We start from the raw sequence: 24,895 nt of genomic DNA, 5'->3' as shown, positions 1-24,895 counted from the left end.
TTAAGGGCACATGTGCCTCGCTACCTAGACGATATACCTGGAATGTTCTGTTTCCAGTTCTGACAGAATAGCTTGCTCCTTCAACAGAATACCGTTATGCTTCTGGGGCGTCCTATACTTCTGACGCTCTCTCTCATTTTACTCTATCCTTCTACCAGTCTTTTGGGTAAAAAGGCAAATACCGGAACTCCCATTTTAGGTTAAAGAGGAAACTGAAACACCAGGCATGATATGACTTTCTCAGAATCATCAGTCGACTTAGTGACAATCTCCGGACTGCGGACACATACTTGAAGAAATAAACATTACCGTTTAGGGAAGGGTGGCAGTGTTTCTTTTGCTTCTTAGTCACAGCATGAAAAGCATTACCTTCTCCTACAATAGTGCTCCAGAAAGCGTCCTTTTGGCCCCAGGTAAGGGAGTAAGAGCCTCTGGGGTGGGTCAACTCAGAGAGCACCAGCTGTGTCTGACTTACCCCACTCCAGAGTGCCAACTCAGTTACTGGACAAATGACAATGAAAGGGAGACTCCGCCCACGTGCTCCGTTGCTGCCCACCCTGCACACACGGTCTTTGCTGGCTTTTCCTCCATTCTCTGCATCTTTTGCCGGAATTGGAATGGGAGTAGGAGAGGAGGTCAAGAAGAGAAACCACCCAAATATAGGAAACTGGAAGTACTTTAAAAAATAATAATTAAAAACAAGTAATCAGAGAGTCTGATGTCAGTAAGCCTGAAATCTGTTCAGTTTACACTTGGCATTAGATTACACACTCTTGCCGACTTGATTTAGTGTGCAACACTTGTGTTTTTCTTCAATTATCAAAAACCAAATAAAACTATCTTTAATAAGTTATCATTATGAATGTCCTCCTTTTTTTTTTTACTCTACTTCTTAATGCTCATTAACCTTGTATAAGAGCCCAAATCCACTGCAACAGAATCAAAATCCTCAGAGAATGTGAAGCTAAAAAAAGAATGGGCAGGGCTGACCCACAAGAAAATACAGATGTGATTTCTGGGAAGGCTAAGGTGACCTACTCAGGTTCTCTTTGTACCCATTTGGAAAACCGAGATTCAGGTTCACCAAGTAACTAATGGCCACCAATCAGTTCATAAATCATGCAAGTCATAGAAAAGTGTTCTTTGTGCAATGCCAAGAACATTGTTTAGACTGTTCTCTGGAATCAGGGTAAATTCTCTGTGTCCCTCTATCAAATTCACCACGAAGGATAGGAACAAAAGTTTGGGATGGAAGTACGGAGTAGAACACAAAGAGCACGCAAGGCTTCTGCAGAGCTGGACTGGATCCAGATTAGTCTGTACGAACTTCAGTAAACTGTTTCCTCTCTCCAAGTATCAGCTTCCTCATCTGTGAAATGGGAAAAAATATACTCCACCATGCCCTCCAATCAGCTCTTGGAGTTTCTAACAGATAATATAAATGCAAACTGCCTGGCATACAAGAAGAAAATGTTGGTTCTCTTTCTCAACATTAAGTAAAACTTCAAAAATACAAAGGAGAGCAGAGAAAAAGAAACGAAGCAAAAATGAACATAAGAAATCATTTATTACTTAGAGGCTGAATAAGCAATATGGGAAATCTTCGCATCTATTCCTCCAAGCACTCCACTTCATTTTTAGCTAGCTTACTCCTGCCACAAATGAATGAAAATGTAGGTTAATCAAGTTTGCAATTCAATTTTTTAAGTGTAGAGGGAGGAAATAATCAAAAGCTATCACCTAACTCAGTATCTGTTATTTACCTATATTTCAATTATTGTTGTTATTTTGAGATGCCCCCTGAATAAATTTACATGCGAAAATAACATGTAATAGTAAACTTTTCTTAGAATATAAAACCCTCTACACCAAATAATTTGTGTAGATACTCTGGCCTCAGAGATGGAACATAACACCCTACCCCTTAAGTTTTATCTTTACATAATGACTTCTTCCAAAGAGTACAGTATGGAAAGGTAGTGGTGGTGGGGGGAGGGGGAGTGCTGTAGAGAAACCTGACAAACACTAGCTCAGCCATTGATCAAGGTCAGCATCAACAGAGATAACTCATGTTGATAACATGTATCCTTGATATCATGCGATGAAATGGTACTTTACTTCTGCGGTCGTCCTCCTCCCAAACCCATTATTCCAGTCTAATCATGAAAAAAAAATTAGATAAATCCCAGTTGAGGGACATTCTACAGAATACCTGACCAAATACTCCTCAAAACTGTCAAGGCCATTAAAAACAAGGAATTATCTGAGAAACTGTAACCCAGACTAGAGGAGCCTAAGGAGACATGACGATTAAATGCAATATGGTATCCTGGATAGGACCCTGGAATAGAAAAAGGACATTAGGTAACTAAGGAAATCTGAAAAAAATGTGTGGACTTTAGTTAATAGAATGTATCAACATGGGTCCATTAATTGTAACAAGTGAGCCATACTAATATGTTAGTAACAGAAGAAACTCTCTGTGCTATCTTAACAATTTTCTGTAAATCTAAGTCTGTTTAAAAAAAAACAAGATGAATCATTACAGTAACAAGACTATTTAGTAACTATATATTCCATTATTAGAAAACTTATTTTTCTAGAGTCAAATGTATATTCAATTCCAGTTTTGTTAAAAAAAAAAAAAGGTATTCTGTTAAGGAACAGCCATCATTAGAAAATCAAATTGTTTCATAAAGGTTGAGCAGTTCAAATGAAAATGGCATCTGCCCAACTCATCCTCAGAGTAATGCTGTCTTACGAGACCTCCTAAGCAACCTCGTCTATTAATTTCCTCATCAATAAATCCGAGAAGCTGGGCTAGATCATCAGTACGGTTCTTTACAGCTTTACAATTCTACCATGTTCAATATCATTTCTCCAAAAGCCAAACACATACATTCAAAATAACACAGAACTTTCCCACTTCTACCCATCCCCCCTTTCTCAGCTCACCACAAGCTTTATTTCTCATTCCAGAAGTGGGGCTGGTCTTTCATCTGCCCCAGCCTTCACATCATCACCATGACTGACAGAGTCAACCATGAGAGGCTGCCACTAAATCAACTTCCCTTCAGGGTCCCTTTGCAAAAAGGAAATAAACTCTGGCAGCTGGCCTTGGCACCAGGATTGTTCGGCTTGGTCAAAGCTGCTGTATCATCCATCATTGAGAGATGAGGGGACAACTGCCCAGGGTCAGACTGGCCAAGCAACTGTGTGAACTTACCCCAAACCCCAAGGCCGCTTCACTTTGCCTGTTTCTAAACTTAGTTGCTTTCTTCTTAACACGGTGCCCTCTGGCAGGGGTAGGCTATTGGTGCACGGGTCATCCTCTACGGTCAGTTCACAGTGGAGTCACGTACCCACACTCACACACACAAAGAGCAGGAGTGTTTTCTATTAGCCCACATTCATTAATATTGTCTTCCGGCTGCCATGTTGTGTTTGGAAAATGGTTACATTTCCACAGCTACTTCCCATCATCTAAATGTGCTTTAACTTAGAACTAATTCCAAATAAACACGATCATTGCTTCACAGCTGACAGAGCTGAACAAATACCTTTGGATTCTTCTTTGTCCTTAATGAAGTAAACTCAAAACTGATTTTCAACATAACTGTTTAGTCATTCAGCCAGCAGACATTAGTAAGTGCCAACTGAATACCTGCTTGTTACTCTACTGATGCTGGGGGTACAGAGATGAATAAGTTACATAAGACAATGGCCTTAGTTTCAAAGGTCCTAGTCTTGAAGGGGAGGAAGATAAAATGCAAATAATTACTGGCTGTAAGTATACAATGGTATGAAGAAAGCAGTCAAACTCAATCATAATAGCCAAAAGGTGGAAACAACGTAAATGTCCACCAACAGATGAATGAATAAACCAAATGTAGCATATACAAAGAGTGGAATATTATTCAGCTATAAAAGAGAATGAAACTCTATACATACAATACATATGAACCTTGAAGGGATTACACGAAGTGAAAGAAACTAAACACAAAGAGCACATGTTGTATGATTACACTTAAAGGAGGTACCTAGAATAGCCAAATTCATGGAGACAGGAAGTAGAATAGAGGTTACCAGGGGAGGTAAAGGGAGAGCGTTATTGTTTAATGTGTACAGAGCTTCTGTTTGGAATAATGAAAAAGCTCTGGAATAGAATATTGGTGGCAGTTGCACAACATTGTGAATGTACTTAATGTCACTAAAATACACTCTTAAAATGGTTAAAATGGTAAATTTTGTATTATGTGTATTTCACCACATTTTTTTAAAAATTGCACCTTCCTCAACAAAAGGGGGATAAAAAGAAAACACTAGAAGAGAAAGTGCAAAGATCAAAATAAGATGGGAGTTGGGAATTTGGAAAATATTTATTTTTGTTTTACATTTTTGGATAGGCAATGCACTGCATGATTCAAAAGTCGGAATGGTATTTAAAAATATGCAGGGAGAGTTGCACCTCAGGTCCTGTCTCCAACCTTGCCTCCCACCAGTCCACCTCGCATTCCCACCTGTCCACCAGAAACCACTAACTGCTTTCTTTATTCTTCCAGTCCTTGTAACAAACAAGCAAACGCGAATCGATATTCTTATCTTTCCCTCTTTCTTGCACAAAACGTGGCATGTTATATTCACCATTGAGCCCCTTGCCTTTCATTTAAATCTTGAGCAGTTTGAAATGTTTTAATACAAATTCAAAACTGATGATTTTACACATTTGTAGAGGAAACGGACACAGACTTTTTTTTTTTTTTTTTACCCAAGCAGCACATTTTAACAAGTGCAGAGAAGTTCACTTTCTTCTTCACTAACCAAAGTTAAAAAGAAAGAGAGGGAGAGGGAGAAGACATTTTAATTTCAAGAAGCATTAAGAATGGCTGACTTGCCCTGGGGGAAAAGTTTACAATGTGTAAAGCTCCTCTTTCAAAGCAGCCTTATTTCCATAGGCAGCTAAGAGATTACCACCTTGTAAAAGAAAGGAAGAAACGAAACCTCCCCACCTTTGAGTTATCGGGCCCAGAAAAGGGAATGCCTGTGGTCAGGGGTGGGGGTGGCCTCTAGATGGCCACTACTCAGACTCCGAGGGTAAGGCTCTGTTCTTTCACATGTAAGCAAACTCACTGAGCGTCCCAGGGGACTGTGTCTTGAACTCTATGAACCTATTTATCCCTAGGCTTCCTTCTCTTCTCAATCCTGTCGCACAAAAAGACAGACAAAACAAGCAAAACCCAGCTCATCATCCTCCCAAACTATTTTGGTCTCAATAATTTACAACTTTAGCTATTACAAGAGAGAGAGAAAGACACCTGTCACCAGAAAACCAACTGTTCCCTTTTAAGTTCCTATTTAAAAAAAAAGCAACACTTTCTATCTTGTCGGGATAAATCCAAATTTTGGAAATGTGATGATAGTAGCAGCTATTATATAGCAAAGGTAGATAACATGTATTAGAATAATCTGGTTTTAAACTTTCAAAAAATTTTAAACACTTCAGCATCTGCATTCATTCAAGTCATTCATTTATTCGAAATTTTCTATTCAAGTATTCCATCAAACATCTTTTAAGTCCTAGAAATGGATCCAGACACTGGGGACGCAACAGTGGGTTCCTTTTCCTCATGGAATTAGGATCCTGGCTGGAAAGACAGGCAACAAAGATGTAAATAAATAGATATTTACATTTAGACAGTGATAAGAGCCATGAAATAACAAAATAAAGCAAGATATGAGGATGGTCTTTTAGGACCAGTGGGAAAGGCCCCTGTGAGGAGGTGACCAAACCCAATAAAGGGAGAGGACCAGGGCTCCTGGGGGGCTCAGTCTGTTAAGTGTCTGCCTTTGGCTCAGGTCATGACCATGGGGTCCTGGGATCAGGCCCCACATTGGGCTCCCCTACTCAGCGGGGAGTCTGCTTCTCCTTCTGCCCCTCCTCCCATTTGTTACCGCAATCTCTCTCTCTCAAATAAATAAATAAAAATCTTAAAAAAAAAAAAAAGAAAGAAAGAAAAAGAAAAAGAAAAAAGGAAGAAGACCAGTACCCTGGAGACTAGGGATAGAGGAAAAAAAGCCTAAGGAGGGTATGCAGAGGACAGTGAGGCTGGCCTCAGGTGAAGAGAAGAGAGTGGTAAGAAGAGGTCAGAGAAGCAAAAGAGGCCAGACAAGTGTGGCCTTGTAGGTTCCAGGGCTGCCAAACTATGGCCCAGAGGCCAAATCTGACCTGTTGCTTGTTTCTGCATGGTCCAGAAGCTGAGAGTCATTTTTACATTTTTTGAATGGTTAGGAAAAAGAAAATCGAAAGAAGAATAATTGGTGACAAGTTTTTATGTGAAAATTCATGAAATTCAAATTTCAGCATATTTACTCATTTTTTTTTTCCTGGTTGCTTTATACTTTAATGGTAGAGTTGAGTAGTTGTGATAGAGACACCACTGCTGTGGACTGAATCATGTCCCCCCCAACCCAAATTCATATGTTGAAGCCCTAACCCCCAGTGTAATGATATTTAGAGATGGGGCCTTTGGGAGATCATTAGGTTTCGATAAGTTTGTGAGGGTGGGGAGCCCTCATGGGTGTGAAGCAGGAGAGACTGAGGGTGTTTTTGACTTGTGTCCTTGGGCACTGCTGGTCAAGGACAATGGCCTCAAGTACCCTGTTCCTCACACTTATGGAGCATACTCCACTCACACACCAGCCCCCTACTTCTATGCCAGGAAGGCAAGACCCAAACGAGTCCTATATCCTCTGTCTAGAGACTGAAGAATTCGGGGCTTGTAGGAAAAAGAAAGGACCAAAATGCCTTTTTAGGTTTCTGAAGTCAACGTCAAGACATACTGGTGCGGTGTCAATTCCCCTTTCACAGGCCAGGCCAAAATTGGGTGCTGGGAGCACCTCATGGAGTCTTACCTCTGATATTGTCTATTATAAAAAGTGACAAATGTAAGCCTTCTGTGCATCTTAGGTAATGTCTGTAACAATGCCATTCAATTCTTCAAAACAAGAAAGCTAAACCAAGTGAACAAAAGAGAGCTACTCCAAGACAAAAAGATGCAGAGAGAGAGGACAATGAAGATGGAAAGTTACAGCAGACGGGGATGGATAGAGAGACATGCACTAGAGCTAGTCTTCAAACTGAACTCTGTGGACTGTGTCTGCTATTACTCTGTGGCTACGGCTGAAATCCTCAGGTGCCCATTACTGATTAGAAAGCCACTTGCTTCGCATGGGTCTTTTTAAAAACGTAGCCCTGCGCAAGTCCATGCGTGTAAGGCCAACTGAATGGACCTCCGGTCCCTACAGCCTGGGCTCAGTGAGATCCCAGAAAAAGCTTGGAGGCATGGCCCCAAGCAGATTCTCTGCCAAAAGGGAGCTGTACAATCACAAATGAACCCCTGACATGACCGGGCATGCAGTGATAACATGGGCCCACCGTGGCCTGCTGGCGATAGCTCTAGTTTTGGCACTTGGACATTTTGGGTGCTTTTTGTGACCTTAAAACTAGAAATTAAAAAAAAAAAAGAAAATTTAAAAAGAGAATTTGATGATAGATATAATAAGATGAATTAGCCTTAACATGAATTGAACCCAATTGGTCAATACTCTCATGAAATGGATTGATTTGACAGGTGAACACAAAACAACATACAGAAATTAATTGGATGTCCAGGCTGGTGTAAGGCTATAACTATCATCCATAACCATAGATTGCACATTTGGCTTTCAAAAAGTGTTGAACTGATTCATCTCTTAATGAATAAATGCTTTAAATTTAAATACATAAGTTTCTAGTATTATTCATTTCCTTTATAGTATTGTCATCACATATATATTTTATTGATTTAGATTCTGAGCAAACATTTCCTTGAGAAAACACCTCTTTGAGAAGGGGGTTCTATTCCTTCATGAAAAAACATTCAGGATGAGAAGTGCTTATAGGAGAGTGCCCTGATGGATTCTTGGGTGTCTCAAGCTGTGAGGCTTAATTATACAAGCTGACTTAGTTTGTGAAGGGTCTACCCAAGCCTCATCATCCTCCCAGAGAGAAGGATTGGGCACCTTTTGGGACCCCTTAGCTCTCTGAGTGGCCTGTTGAACTTCTGTTGACTCCGACTTAACCTGCCATAATGGTGAGTCAGATATTCAGGAGGGAGGAGATAATCACACCCCTCTCCTGGCAGAAGCTCAGCAACTTTCTCTGGCCTCCAACTCCTTCTGTGAGCTCCTATCATCTCAGGGTTTTCTCTCCTATTTGCACCCACTTCATTAATTCTAACTTCTCCACCTAGATGTAGTTTTTTCTTTTCTCCGTATTCCCATATGTAGATATATTTTCTGTACCGTCTTTCTCCTTTACTACAGTTCTGAATATGTGTGAATTTTTGAAATGAGCAGAGTTAGTATGAAAATCAAAACAAAACATAACCCTCAGGGAATGCTTTGCCTAAAGGGTGTTAATTACTCACCCAAGTAAATTTAGAGCCTTTCTAAATTTTTTTCTTTATTTTAGTGTGGTCCAGCTCTCTGGACCAGAAGGAAGGTAAAGCTGTCCTAAAATATCCGTTAACATTTGCTACACTATAAAACGGAACTCTAATGAATCCACTTTGAAGCATATGAATAACATTTTAAAACTTAATTGTCACATAAATAATTGGAGTATTTCATCCGTTTGGGATTTGTCCAGTTTCCTTGCTTCAAATATCTTTTGTCCAAGTGAGTTTACGCTGAGAAGCGAAACCAAGCGTGTAACAGTCCCCATGCAAGAGATAATAATGACTAAAATAGTGAGGAGACAAGAGAAAGTAGTATATAGCAGGAGGGGAAGACTTGGACACATAGCGGAATGTGATCGCTGCCACGAGGGAATTCGGTTCAGTCTCCAGGGTCTTCAGGAGGGAAAGGCGATGTCCAGCCAGGTACTGGCCATAACTATGTGAAGATATATTTAATCTGGACCTTGGTGAAAGGCAGGGTTGAGAGGGAGGATTTCTAGGTGGGAGGTAAGGCAAGCAAGATGGGAAAGAGATTGTGAGTAACCACATATCTATTTTAAGCAAAGCACTAGGCAAAGCCCTGGAGAAATAGGGATGAACAGACAGCCAGTCTCTAGTCTCTGCCCTTACTTCAGGAAAGGGGCACCACTAAGCACGCCCACTCTCCCTCCTACACTCAGATGCGACTGGACAGGGCTTATCCCTTCCTGCCTGCCAGTCTGGGAAGGGAAGAAAATCCCAGAAAGCAGGAACTGCTTGACTTATTTTTATGTTTCTTATCCCTGGTACTAGGCACTTAATAAATATTCATTTAGTGTTCACTGATGTTATAAAGAGGACAAGGGACAAAAGAAAGTGTGATTTTGAAAGGGCAGTGCACAGGTCCAGGGAGCCCTTACGGAAAGGGTACACCAGGGCTGTACAAGACAGGAAGGAAGGCAAGCCGAGGAGAGCATTTCCACTAGGATGAGTTCTGGGAGAAATGCTGGGGCCGTTTCCCAACAGGCTTTGACAAGAATGTGGAATTAAGGTGCTTAAAGTTTAGTTTGTACATAACGTAAAGCCATTATAGGTTCTGGAGATAAAATGAGATTTCATCCCAATGGTGCATTTTTCACTGAACAAACACCAGTGAATGAAAGGGGTACAGTGGAGAAGACAGGCCTGGCCCCTGCTCTCATAGTGTGTAGCATCTAGTTAGCCGCAGGAAGCTTAAGCTGACCCCACCATGAAGGGGGGACTGTCACTGGGAGAGCCTGGAGCTGGAGAGAGTTGAAGGCTGACCGTGCAATGGAACTGGTAGGCAAGCCTGCGCTGGATAGTCCTCAGGTAAGGAGTGACAGTAGGAGAAAGTCTTCAGGAATTAAGAAGTAGGGAAAAATCTAGATAATGTGGGAAATATATATATATATATATATTTCCTCCTTTGTTTAAATGACTTAAGAAGGGCTCCTGGGTGGCTCATTTGGTTAGGTGTCTGCCTTCAGCTCAGGTCATGATCCCAGGGTCCTGGGATTGAGTTCCACATCAGGCTCTCTGCTCAGCGGGGCGTCTTCTCCTCCCTCTCCCTCTACCCCTCCCCCAGCGTGTGCTCTCTCTTGCTCACTCTCGTAAATAAATACAATCTTTTTTTTTTAAGATTTTATTTATTTATTTGACAGAGAGAGAGACAGCCAGTGAGAGAGGGAACACAAGCAGGGGGAGTGGGAGAGGAAGAAGCAGGCTTCCAGCAGATGTGGGGCTCGATCCCAGAACGCCGGGATCACACCCTGAGCCGAAGGCAGATGCTTAACGACTGAGCCACCCAGGCACCCCTAAATAAATACAATCTTAAAAAATAAATAAGTTAATTAAGAAATCCAAACACCTAAAAGTACCAAGGAAATTAGGGGTGCCTGGCTGGCTCAGTCTGAAGAGCAGGAGACTTGATCTGGGGTTGTGAGTTTGAGCCCCATGTTGGGTGTAGAGATTACTAACGATAAACTTAAAAAAAAATAAAATTACTAAGAAAATCAATTTTGAATATAACTTTTTAATTGCCAACTCTCTCTCTCGTCTTTCAGTATATGTAATTGGGAAGATGTAATAGTATAGATAATCTTCCATGAACGGTCAGCTCAAATGGCACTGTAAGAAAAACGATGGCTGCTTTTGTGTCAAAATATTTATGATTCACCAACTCCTAGGAACATGTCAAATAGCAATGACACAACGTAAGAAAAAAAGCAGAGAAATCACAAAGAGAAAACAGGTCAGATCTAATTGTGACAAAGCCCCAGTGAAAAACACTGGGGAGAATGCAAATAATAATAATTAATTTGAGTGCAGAATATTATCTGTTAGCACACCTTCCAAATTATATGCAAGTGGCACAAGCAATTACTGAACATGGGAGTTAGGAAAACTTACTAGGAAACACCCTGGCCCAGGGAACGAGACAACTCTGCTCTGTTGTCAAAGGACAGAAGGCAGGAAGAGAATTCCTGTCTTTCAGGTGAATACTCTCTGCTCACTACCACCTAGGGCCTGAGTGGGGAGCAGACAGGCAACTAGCTGATGGAGAGCAGGGGGTGGCTGGGACTGGGACATGCCTTCACCTCCCAGGACAGGAAAGAAGAGTCATTTCTCCATTATGCAGGCCCCCCAGGCCCTGAGGATACTTGCTAAAAACTGATAATGGTCTTCTTTTCTTCCCTCCTTCTCTTGCATGGGGGGTTGGACTGGGCTAACTAGTGTGAGGTTGGAGGAAAAGAGAAGGTGTCTTCTAAGTACAAACAGAAGATAGCATGACATGGAAGTTAAATGATGTTTTCAGAGAATAGCAAGCTTCAGTTTCATCAGAGTTTGGGCTCACCCCACGAGACAAATTGATTAAATTCTCATAATTGCAAGCTCATTAGCAGGGGTCCTTTGAGGAAGCAAAGCCTCTTCTTTCTCCTGACACGCTTTCCCATTCCTACAAAAGTAAAGATTGGGCCAGGAGTCAGTAACCGTGGAGAGAAGTCACACCATTGGTTTTGGCTGAGTCTGAACACACCCATAAGGAGAGGCTCAAGTGTTTACACAGAGCACGTTTGCCTCAATCTAAACAAGGATCTGATCTCCCGGGAACACAGCACTTTCCATGCTCCAAGGAGTCAGACACCTTCATTAGAAGGAAGTGGAACCTGTGAGGAAGTAATAAGCACTTTGGATGAGGACTGTTGTTGTTTCGAACTTAAGAGGCTAGAAGTGGCTCATCTGGGGTCACGAAACCAGCCTGTGACTTATTCCAGGCTCAGAAGTCTTCAGAAGCCAGAGAAGTAACCTCTCTGGAATCCACAGAATTATGAACACCAAGGGAATCTCAATCCAGAAGGATATGTATAGCTAAAGTTTTCCGATTTCTATTACCTAAATTATATTGAAGATGATTATAAAAGAACATGTAGCATAATCATCAAGATTTAAATCCGCCAACAGCATATATTTTAGTAGAGAAAATCAAGTATTTTCCTATATTTCTTCTCCCTCATTCAATCACCCCTCAAAAGAGGGCAGGAAATCCTTAAATTTTATATTTCCAGCCGAGACTGGAGTAAGTGTTTTAATAAAAATTTGAGTGCAGTGTGTGAAAAATGGAATTCAGTGGTCAAACTTTTAAAGCCAAAGTTTGGAATTGAAAGTTGCTTTTTTCCACTTTAAAATGTTTTCCGTATTGATTTTACTCAAAACCTAACACCCAAGGAGTGCCTGTGAACAAACAGAAAATCTAAACCTCATTGATTTTTACTGGAAGATTTGTACAAAATAAGTTCTCTTGAAATTAAACACCTGGTTTGACAGCTTTGCTAATTACAGTCCGCTCTACAGAGGAAGGCCAAGGCCTGTGGCCAAGCAGACAGATTGGCCACAGTTACTCAATAAGACAACTATTTAGTAGAGACAAACCCTGGGAGAGAAACCTAAGAAGTCATGTGCATATCCAAACAGGCTGCCACAGTGTAAAGAAATCCCCTTAAGTCACTTTCGGCTTCATTAGCACATGAAAATGGGGCAATTGAACATTCTTCAGCCTTCCATCAAGTGCCAAAATCAATCATTCATGGAAATTAAGTTTTGATAAGAGGTGTTTAAACACTGTCAAAGACTTCTTGAATGTGTCATTCTTTCAGCCTGGAGAAGATTCCAGCCAGCACTTAACTATACAAAGGGATGGGAGAATTAAAAGCATAGTCTTGTTGTAAACTTATGACATGATTAGAAAAATCATTAAGTCAGAAGAGGACATCTAGCAAGGAGTTTGTTGTTTGCATAAAAACATTTATTTTGGGGAGATTGTTCTCCTTTTCACAAACATATCACTTCTAGCAATTATTTTCATAAGTTCCTAAGGATATGTTTTTAACTAAGTAGCTATTCTAAGACCATATGCAGACCATATATATATATATATTTTTTTTAAGATTTTATTTATTTATCTGACAGAGATAGAGACAGCCAGCGAGAGAGGGAGCACAAGCAGGGGGAGTGGGAGAGGAAGAAGCAGGCTCATAGTGGAGGAGCCTGACGTGGGGCTCGATCCCATAACGCCGGGATCACGCCCTGAGCCGAAGGCAGGCGCTTAACCGCTGTGCCACCCAGGCGCCCCCAGACCATATATTTTTAATCGCAATGCCAAAATAGATAAAATATTTTAAATTGCTTTTACGTATTCACAAAAGCATAATGTGTTATGCTATTGCCACTATCAACAGCAGCCCTCAAGAAAAAATTCATCCAGATTTTGTGTTTCCAAAAGATTAAAAACAGCAAAGCAACAAACCTTAAGGGAAAAGAATGAGGTTTAAAATAATCTATTACACTCTGCAAGCAATACCTTACCGCCCACCTTTTTTTTCAGGTAAGGTATCTTCTGAACTGTAGGAAAACCAGAAAGTAAAACACTACAAAATCACTTGGCTCTTTTGTCAAACTGTATTCTTTCAACCTGTAAACATTTGTAAAGAGTGAAGAAGTTACTCAGGTAAGTTACACTTACCTTCTTGCCATACATGTCAATCTTTTAAACAATATTAGTTACTAGTTACATTCACTCTTGCTGAACAAAAGGATTCCGAACCAAGGGACTCTGATGAAAGATGAACAATCTGTTTCAATATTTATGTTAGCATACGCGTTACTGTCTTTTTTCCACCTCAGATAGCTCAGAGTTACCATATCCATACACAGATACCCACATTCCCTCTCAGAAGCACCTGGGAAGGTCAGGCCTGCGGCTTTCTATGCAGTTGCCTATCAAAAACTTGGTCACAAAGAGAGTGGAGAGGTCAGGCTGCAGAGAGCTTTCTAGCCCCTTTCCCTTTTCAGGTAGTCCAGCCCCCTGGGAACCTTTGATCTGACTATCAGCAAACACACACTCCCCTATTTTGTGCTTTCAGGGATAGGTTTCAGAAAAGGGGGGTGGTGGTGTTACCCACAAAAACAAAATGACTCTTTCCAAAATAGTCCATGCAGCCAACACAAGGAAAGGCCCCCCTTCCTCCATCCATCACCCTCCACCCCCTACTCATTCTCCCTTTAGAGAAAGAGCAAACTGCAAAGCATGGCGCTGGAATACAGGCACACAAAGCTGTTCTGCCGTGTCCAAGATTAGCAGGATTCGGATCTGAGGTGAAAGTCTGTGCTCCTTGCAGATTCTGTTTAATCCAAAAAAGACAAAAACAGAAACAAAAACCCATATAAAACCTATGACTTCAGTCACTGGACAGGAATGAAAAGCACATGGGCTACTAGGAGGCCTTCCTCTCAAATGGTAAAAAAAAAAAAAAAAAAAAAAAAGGCTGATTTGCCTAGAGAATGGTCTGGAAATCTAATTACTGTAACTATAAAATAAGAAAAATAGTAACACAATGTAGGGCCAGAAGTATGTTGCCGGTTCAAAATAAAAGAAATGCAGAAGGTAATGGTAATTTTTAAAAATGTCTAAGGTACACCTAAAACTATTATGATGATATATGTCAGTTTTATCTCCGCCACCCGCAAAAAATGTCTAAGGATAATAAGGAAGCAAAGTAGAGATACAATTTCTGGAAAAGCAGGACAGAGACAGGGTATGCGAATTTAATGAAACTAGCAGATTACAGCCAGGCACACTTAGCACCCAATAAACCTAGATTCTCTGGGTGTTTGTTTTATATTAAAAGGTGCAGTTACTATACAGAAGCCTCCTCCGTCCTTCTAATCAACTCTTTCCCTTCCTTTCCCATCCTAAAAGAGTTAACTAGGTTATTAAAAAACTTCCTGGTTATGGGAAGTGTGATAGGCAGTGGTCAGGGCCTCATGGTTTGCCAGGGAAGACCCTAGTTTGTTTGTTGCTCCTAATGCCTCCTTTCACTCTCAAAAATGTCCTGCTATGGCTAATGAATTTTATGGCCACTCTATTCGTAACATGTATATATACGTGCATGATGGGTGAATGAATAAGTGGACAGCTGTCTTCAATTCCAACCGATGTGCTTGCTTGTACCTGTAGAGGAAATCTCTGACTAGGCACATCTCAGTCTTCACTAACCTTAGAATAAACCAACTAACGTAAAAAGAGAAAGAACAAAAAATAACCACAGTCTAAGACCACTGTATTACAATAAAGGAAAAACGCCCATACACCATAATATGTAGTCCTGCTAAAGACTCCAAAGGAGGATAGCTCTTTTCTTTCTCTCAGCCACACACAGCTAAAGAACCTGACCAAGTAAGAGTCACAACAGAAAATCGATGAGAAACTGAGAAAAAACAGGACTTTGAACCAGAAACTACTCTCTATAGGTACACACAGAAGGATCTAAGGCCAATTTATGGTGAATCATAGAAGAGAATGAATCGAATGCTTTAAGTATCACTGCTTCTTCTACTGGACAAAAGTAAGGAGCTAAGTGAGAAAAAAAACCAGAACCTCAAAATATTTATGAAACAGCTATGATGCAAATTCATATTCAATGAAGATAATTTAAAGTATTCTGGAAGTTTGTACAACGGAGAATACATTTTAAAAATCAAAGCCCTAGACATCTGCCTGCTTTTTAATGTTAAAATTCATTTCCAATATTAGATGTCTTAAGGACGAAATAATTCAAAGTAAACTTCCAATTAAATAAAACTTTGTCAATTCTATTTTTACTGAATCCCCAAAATAAACACGTTATGAAATCCTTTATTGTCACCAAAAGACAACACTATCTAACCATTTCCCTGCAGCTCTACAAGGTAAATATTTCTAAGCAATTCTCTCTGAAGTTAAACATTAAATTAAAAAATTAAAACACCACTAAGAAACCTGCAATGACCTGAAGGCATTTTAAGAGCAGCAAAGGTTAGAAGGGCAGCTCTCAAATAACACCCATTGTTCTATCTCTACTTAATGACAAAAGGAGAAAAGAAAGCGATTACCTGGTCTTACCTCTACATCTCAATTCAAATGCTACTTAAGAAAACAAAAACCCTCATTTTTTGCCACCAAACGCTCTTCAGCTTAGTCAAACTGATTCTTTTTACACGAAATTAACTTTTTCAAACTCAGTTTGAGCACCAAAGTTCAGAACAGCCAAACTCAGCAGCAGATTTGAAGTTAGGATAGTATCAACTGCATAATGAATTTCAATGAAGATCCAAAAATTAGAGAAAATGTTAAATAAGTATTTCCAGCTTGAAATTCCACAGAAAGTTACTTGAGGATATTAGCAACCAAAAAATATTTTTTATAATCTGTTTTTCTACTTTGTAGAAAGTATATATACTGATACCAAAATCCATATGGAAGAGCAAAGGGCCAAGAATAACTAAAACAATTTTGATGAACATAGTTGGGGAATGCATCCTGCCAGATGTCAAGACATAAAGCATTTTACTCCACTGTAATGGTACAAAGTTAGCCTAATGAAAAGAAAAGAGACACACAGATACACCTATGCATCTCATAAATGATGGAGGTGGCATTTTTAAAAAGTATAAGCAAAGGATGACTCATTTAAAAAATGGGGGCTGGAACAATTAGATATCCATTGGGAGAAAAAATAGTTTTCTACATCATGCCAAAAAATATATTTTAGGTAGATTAAAGACAAAGAAAAACTTTACGAAACTTAGAGGAAAATATGGGTAAATACATGTATGACTTCAGGCTAAGGAAGAATTTCTTAAACAAGAGACAAAAGCACAACTTTGAAGGAAAAGATAAATATAATTTCACTATATTAAAAAAAAACACTCTTGCTTATACAGGTATCTGAAAAAACAAATTCATGGATACAGAGAACAGACTGGTTGGGGGGAGGTTGAGCGAAATGTATGAAGGAGTCAAAGGTACAAACTTCCAATTACAAGATAAATAAGTCCTGGGGAATGTAATGTACAACATGATGACCCTAGTTAACAACACTGTATTATATATTTGTAAGTTGTTAAGAGAGTAAATCTTAAAAGTTCTCATTACAAGAAGAAGAATTGTAACTATATGTGGTGATGGATGTTAGCTAAGCTTATTGTGGTGATCAGTGTACAATATATACATATATCAAATCATCATGTTGTACACTTAAAACTATTACAATGTTATATGTTGATTGTATCTTAATTAAAAAAATAAATAAAACTTATGCATGTTTAAAGACACCATAAACAATGACTAGTGAAGGCACAGATCAGGAAAATATTTTTACAGTAAACATAACCAATAAGGAATTAGAATTCAGAATAAAAAAGAATGATAAATCAGTAAGAAAAACAAGCCACCCCAAATAAAAAACAAGCAAAATATAAGAACAAGCAATTCATAGCAAAGGAAAGCCAGACATTTAACAGTGAAAAGATGTTCAGTCTTACTAGCAGTTAGGGAAATCTAATTTAAATCTAATTTAAAACAACCAGTCCCCATTTTATACCCATCTGAAGTGGGAAAATATCTGTAAGTCTGACCTTAGCAAGTGTTGGTGACAATACAGTTGGAAAAAGAACTCTAACATACTGCTAGTAGCTTTGTAAATCAGGGCAACCATTCAGAGAGAGCAATTTAGTGATAGTTATTAAAGCTAGAAATAGGGATAGCCTATGACCCCACAATTCCATCTCTATATAGTATTCTAGAGAGAGAGCCTGTGCACAAGGAGACATATATGGAAGTTTCACAGTGGCATCATTTGAAATAGCAAATATTACAGAATAGGCAAGTTCATGACGGTATGTTCATTAATGGAATACTACAGCATTGATAATGGAATGGACCAAAGCAACATATGATTAAATCTCAAAAAAAAAAAAAAAAACCATAAAAAGTATATCTTTTTAAAAGCTGAAGCAAAGATAGCTTCGATGTGTCTTGGAGACAGGTACATAGAGATAAGTAGATTGGAGATTGGTGTTGGTTGTATTATTCTCTATGCTTTTTGGTATAGTTGAAATATACAAGTGAAGGAGGTCACATATTTTACCCTACCTTAAAAATGACATCAGTGAAAACAAAAAAACTCTGAAACTCTTGGATTTAAGCTGGACAGTTTTTCAAATTTAATTTCATTTCAACTCTCCACATTTAACCAATGGGGAAACCAAGGCACTGCAATTAAGTAACTCCAAAGGTTATAAAAATTTTTGATAAACCCTGGGTCCAAGTCTATTTCTATTGCATTCAAGGCCCTGAGCAGAGCCATTATTACTTGAGGGCAGAGGATTGGAAGGCCTGCTTTGGTATATTTGAGCCCATCCCACAATGACACTCAAGTTTGAGAGAACTGAATGAATGATAGGCAAATGACACAGCAGTGCCAACACATGTAATAGAAGTCCCATATTCAGGCATTACTGGCTGAACAAAAGATTCCCTAGGAATCAAGTCTACATGGGACTGTCAGGAGCAGACAGTATCTTCATGAGCAGAGCTGGGAAGAGAGAACAGAGGAGAAAAGTTCTAAATGGGGAAGTGTTTGGAAGGGCATTGGATCTGCTGTGAACTTGGGATATCAATTCTCTCTGGTTCCAAGGGGCAGTGCTCCACTTAATCACTAACCAGAAACTTTCTAGATGCTGGTGTCTTGCTTTAGTTTAATGCAAACAAGAGCATTATGGGGTTGGGGCACCTGGGTGGCTCAGTCAGTTAAGCAACCAGCTTTTGATTTCTTCTCAGGTCATGATCATAGGGTCATGAGATCGAGCCCAGTGTCAGGCTCCACACTCAGTGTGGAGTCTGGTTGAGATTCTCTCTCTCCCTCTGCCTCTCCCCCCACTTTCTCTCCGCCCCCCCTCCCCATGTCTCTCTCAAAATACATAAATAAAATCTTTTTAAAAAACCATATGGACTCAATTTTGTCTACACTTATTTTGATTGATCACAATGTAATTTCTAAATTTGGATAAAAAAGCATATGTGTGTTATTTTTTTAAAAATCCCCATGCAAAACTGTAGCCCAGTTAATTTGTAATAACTCAATAAAGATAGATACTACCAGCCATAAATGATAAAAAAAGTTTCCTTTTAGAGAGTTGACTAACAGTCCTTGGGGTGACAAAGAAAAGATGTGAGAAGGAATGAAGTTCTTAGAAAAATTGGGAATTAATGTCATTTTATTTTAAACTAGGTGTACTGGTTTCCCTGAGTCTGACTTATGAAGCAGTTGAGACCGGCAATCCTGGGAGAGGTAAAATCTAATTAAAATAAAACTAACTGTCGAAAGTACAGAAGGAAACCTCTCAGTGTATCCATTTGACTCATAAGTTTGTTAACAGTCTCAGTGTCTTATCAACCAAAATGTTGCATTTTTAGATCAATTTATATTAGAGACAGAAAATATTTATTATCAAATAAAAGTATTCTAAAAATGTTTAAGTATGTCTCTTCTCTTATATTGAAAGTATCCTTTTAATTAAAAAAAATGATAAAAGGGTTACTACTTAGCCACAAACTTCCAGTTTGATGGACTCAAAACACAATTCACAGATATTTTTCAACTGTGAAATGCTGTGAGAGGCAGCAGTGTTAATCTGTAATAACAAACTTGTTAGAAAACCACAACCAGATGCAAATTAAATTTGTAATGAAAATACTTAAAATTAATATATTCAAACTCTTTGAGTATATAATTACATATGTTAATATGAAATAGAAATCAACCAAAGCGTATAGTTTTCTAATAGAACATTTCTAAACTCTAGCAACCAGTTTACTTTTTAATTCTGCTTGAGTATACAGTACTGTTTTACTAAGTGAATTAGTTACAAAACACTGACTCTCATTGTCAGATGTGAAGAAAATACTGCATGCAGTGATCTTTTCTGTAAAGCAATGATCCCCACCATTACTAAAGTTTAAAGTGTTCCAGTCAAAAGAAAATATTTTTCTTCTGCAGTGGTAATGTTTAACACACATGCTTTTGTTCATAGACTATCCACAGATTGTATTAGAGTTCATAGAACCATATTTAAAATTTCATTAGGGAAAACCCCACACGTATTTTACTCAGGCAACTGTTGAAAGACATTCCACTTGGTGTACAAAGCCTTCAACTGCTAACACAAGCAAATTTGTTTACAGAACTATTTAAAAGAGCAAAAGTGGCTAAAATCTTGAAAGAAAAAAACTCTCCTTGGAATTAAGGTACATTTCTAAAGGGCAAGAAACCAACATATTTAACTGCTGAATAGTGAAATACTACTGAAATAGACAGTATGTTCCTTTTTTTTTACTTATTCTGGAAGCTGTCCTCCAGATACCCATTACAAATCCCAGAGATCTCTCCTTTTATTTTCCAGTATTGTCCAGTAGTTTGTACTGCCTCCAAGTATTTTATAATTTTCAACAGGTTAAAAAAAAAAAACTTCCAAATCACCTCCGTGAATATGAGGAGGACAAGCTTTCTAAGGACAACCTCCCCAACCTACTTCCATTAAAAAAGACTTGTAAGTGGACTCATAGCAGTACTTAGGGAAACTTCAGTCCTAAATGCATTATCATAACCTAGAACCAGTTAAGGAGGCAAGACTAGATCATTTTCCAAATCCGATGAGACTCTTAATCAAGTTCAACCAAGAAATGTCATTGGGTATAAAGAACAAATAAGTAATTTTGTTTAGAAAGAACTAAAATTATACTGTCAATTGAGCAAATATCCCAATATTTAAAAAAGACAGAATAAACTGAGAGAAATGACTAAAAAATCTAGGTAATCCTGGCCCACACTTTCAGGCTTTCCATGATACATGAAAAAGCTCACAAACAATTCAGAGAGCTAGAAGTTGCTTAGTACAAAATTTTAAATACTGCTATTAAAAGAATTTGCCAGGAAAGTAAAGTACCTTATGTTTATTTGTGAGGTATTTTTATTTGTAAACACTGGGTTCCTCAGCTTCCACTTCTTAGGCCACCCCTTATAGTATGTGCTCACTACACATTAGTCATTAAAATTAGATTGTCCATCAAGGAGATTTTTACTGCTCAGAGCCCCGTAGCAGCCTATATGTATATAGGGGGAGTGCATAGTGCAGGCCAGGTAAGTGAGGGAATCTTATGGTCATCAAAGAACCAGAGAAATTAGTGGCCGCGTGTGGAAGGCCAGCATTTGTTTTCTTATTTACTTAATTGTGGCAAACCAAAATCCTGATGTGACTCCAACCCAGGAGACAGCCTATTTAACAGAAACAACATTTAATTTGTGTCAGAAACACAGGAGTCTAGTCCCCTCTCTGTCAAAAGAAAATGATAATATCAGCCCTGTGGACCCTTAGAGATGTTATCACTATAAGACAAAATGTACTTATGAGCCCTAAGATTCAAATGGGTACGGACTCCCAAGAAGGTAGACTTCATGTTTAATATTCCCCCTTCTTCGTCTTTAGTTTTAAAATACTTTTATTTAAAATAGCCATAAAGATCTGTTCTCGCACAGAGGCTGAAGTTTGTTTAAAACCAAATGATTTCAAAACATGGCATACGTTAAAATACAGTCCAAACCATAGGGTTTTGTTCTTTTTTTTTTTTTGTCAGGGGAGACATTGAATGCTATAGAAAACGTGTTAACTTTCCACTTCTTTCCAGTGCTTGGGAAACAGATACTTCACAATGACAAATCTTTAGCCTACCACATAGAATTTAAAAGGCACGATACTGTAAGAATTATGAACTGGATATATTTGGACTTCTCACTTAATAATTTGTCTAAATGTTGTGTATTCAATTTAGACATGATCAATCACTAATTAACTTTAACTTTACCAAGCAGAACCAGAGACTATCACATTTATTTGACAATTATTATAGATAATTTGACCTTTATGCTAATAATTCAGTGTGCCTGAAGTTTGGCAATATTTATTCAGATTAAACTATGCACATTTAAGAACCATATTTAAATGAATAGCTGTTTAAGTATATTCTTTATAACACTGAGAGTATAAGAAAAAGATGTGTGTGATCTGTCCAAGACCATGTAGTATTTAAATGATTTCACCTTGTCTTGCTGACTTGTTAAAATCAGGAAATATTTTTAAAATAGAATTTCCTAAGACATTTTTGACTAGAAAGAAATCAAGTTTGGGTAAAGAGGTATTGGAGTGAGAGGATGGGGGCCATATCATACTGAAAGCCTTTTTCAACACAGAGGAAGGAAATAGTGTCACTACAAGACTCTGGAACAAATATGTTTCCCTGTGTTTTTGTACCACAATGTTGAAAAACATCATATTTTAATTTCAGGCCTTATAAACTAAAGATGTCCCCTAAAATTAATTATACTTATTATTTTGGCTCAGAGTCTGTGGCTGACTACATCTGTTAGAATCTTCATTGTGCTTGGTAATTAAGGAACCAAATCTAGTTGGCTGATGGGAGGGGAAAAAAGTTTAATTCAAAGGGAGATGTAATACTGCAAAAATAACCAAATAATTTGTCTCTGCAAGGCTTTCAGGGGGAGCAGCGCTTCTCAAATCAGCTGTATGGTGTATCTACTGTGCATTTTATTATTTTTCTCGCTTGTGTGTTTCTTACTAAGTTACAGCTAAAGGTTTTACTTAACCAGTTCTCTTGAAACGCTCTTCCTCTATCCTGCACAGTGGTAGTTTCAGCAAACACTGCTAAGTAAAAGCAACTCCAGGGCAAATTTTTCCCTTTTGGTCTCCCCTCCCGTTTTGAAATTTTGTTTTTCGTTTCTATATACATCAAAACGTTTAAAACTTAAAAAAAATTTTTTCCCCCTAGAAACCTCCGAAAAGAAAAGGAAAAAAAAAAAAAAAAAACCCTTATGGGGACCGTCCCTAAAAGTGCCGAGACCGCCGGGTTAACAAGCCCCCAGCCAGGTGATCAAAGGGAGAGGCAGTCGGTAGTTCATTGACCCCAAAGGAGAACGTGACAACACCGGGTAGATGCCTCCAGATGGCACCTGCCCGAGAGCCTCTTCTGCCCAAGCCTAACGTATACACTCGCCTGGAACCGAGGACCTAAAAGAAGGTGGGGCAGGGAGGTGGTGAAAGGAGGATGAGACTGGGCGCGAAGCTCTGATTGCCATTCCGCAGCATTCGAGTTTGACTCATCTCCCTGGCTTTCAAAACCGGGAAGGGGGAAGTGCGCGTCTGCCAGGAGTTAGGCGGTGTGCTAGGAGGGAGAAAAAGCGCACTCTAATCCTCTCGACAAGGGGCCCTCCTCTCTCCCGACCAAAAAAAGCAAGCCGTCGGGACGCTCCGAGTCTGCAGAGGCTTCTGCGACAAGCCCACTGTCACCCCACTGGGGCGAACGGCGCGACCCGGAGTCCCAGGGGCGCGCTCCGCGCCAGCCCCGGGTCCTGCGCGGAGGCGGCGGCGTCTGTGCCTGCCCTAAGCGGTCTCAGACCCACGCGCCGAGATTTTCTTGCAGTTCATACACTCAGCCGCCCGTGCCGCCAGGGCTGCTCCAAGAAAGCCACGCTTAGGGAGTTACGAGCAGGACCGGGCTTGTAACCGCAGGGCTATTGGGGAAAGGATTTCCCTGGAAGCTCGTCCTTCACAGTCCCTTTTCCTGGAAACCAGCGGACCTCAAGACAAAATGACGAACTCTAAACCTATTTCGAAAGTTCTCTCGACCTGATGTCAGGATCCCCAATTCTTTTCTTCTCATCTTGTCCAAAAGAACACAACATTTTGGCAATTACCACCACCACCACCACCCCTTTTTTTGGGTGAGCGACTTTATATAGAGGAGTTCGGAGAAAAAGGTGCGTAATCGAGAAGTTATCTCCGCTCTGTCACACGTCCCCGCTAGTCTCCCAGCGGAAGCGCCGCTGCAGGATTTTTTTTTTTTAATTACGCAATTTAGGCTAATGTAGTCCAGTCGAGAGCCCTTAGTTGCATGCACTCTGAGCTCAATGGAATTCACTGTGGAAATTGCTTCTTCAACAGTGACCTTGGGGGAGAGCCTGTCCCGAGCCGGACCCTCCCTTTAGCGGCCTCTTACCTCGATCCCCTGGCCTCCCACGGCGTCTCCAGTGGACGGTCTACTCCTAACCACGTCCCCCACCGGCCAGCTGAGCGCCCCATCCCCAGAGCCGCTCCCGCCCCTCGCCTCCGTCGCCACCGTTCCGGCACTTTTTAAAACTTTGAGCGCAGCCTTTACGTGACTGGACAGTAATAAATGCTCCTGCCCTTGGTTTAGCCAACATAGACATCCTTGCTTCTCTTCACATTTCATAAATTAGGAAAACATATAAAGGTAACATTCCAAAAATAAGGTGTATCCGATTCTGCGTTTTATTTACCCTTACAAGTCGGCGACACGGAATTCTATCCTTCAAACAAACTGTAATGATCACTCCTAAGTTCTATCTTTCTACCCCGTTTTAAAATACCGAATAATTACTGCCAGAGAGATAACTATCAGCGTTGCCAGCGTTGACAGATTAAGCAATGGAAGAACACCAAATCACTCTTCTTACTATCCCTAAACCTGGTCTCGATTCTCTTCACTAAATTCCTAGCCGCCCCCCATTTTTTTTTTTTTTTTGCCGTCGTAGCTTGGTTCTTTGAAAATTTATTTCCCCAAATCGCAAACGTAACGTTTTAAAGACCTTCCAACGTCACCCTTCTCATTAAGATCATAATCCGCACACCTGCACAGCTCAGCCCTCTCCTGAAGACGTCGAGCAGGAAACCCAGCTATTTTCCGAGTGGCATCTTCTCTGCTCGCCTAGATAAACCTAAAAAACAAGCAACTTCAATGAATGCAAACTTTAAGCTTTCCCGGGGAGAAAATGGCAAAGCAGCTACAATCAGTCTCTGATTACACAAACATACCTAGGGGCAGGTTGGAGTGTGAAGGAGGGCTTCGGGGTGGGGGTTGCCAACCTAGGGGTGGATTAAATCAGTTCTATTGTTATTGAGTTTAGGAAAGCCAGCTTTTGTTTCGTGGT

The 24,895-nt window shown here is 39.7% G+C and overlaps 1 protein-coding gene across 1 annotated transcript in view; it reads right to left on the bottom strand.

Annotated features, from left to right (window-relative positions):
* Nucleotides 1–24,001, bottom strand: part of PRDM1 (PR/SET domain 1) — a 102,020-nt gene extending 78,019 nt beyond the window's left edge. Inside the window, exon 1 of the mRNA XM_087865349.1 lies at nucleotides 23,944–24,001. The gene's annotated coding sequence lies outside the window, so the exon portion shown is untranslated. The remainder of the gene's footprint in view (nucleotides 1–23,943) is intronic.
* Nucleotides 24,002–24,895: the final 894 nt, after the last annotated feature.

The sequence above is a fragment of the Ursus americanus genome, chromosome 11 (assembly GCF_024610735.1).
Source record: "Ursus americanus isolate L20-20 chromosome 11, mUrsAme1.1.p, whole genome shotgun sequence".
NCBI lineage: Eukaryota > Metazoa > Chordata > Mammalia > Carnivora > Ursidae > Ursus > Ursus americanus.
The sequence above is the reverse complement of the archived record's forward strand: the minus strand, read 5'-3'. Positions and strand labels throughout refer to the sequence as shown.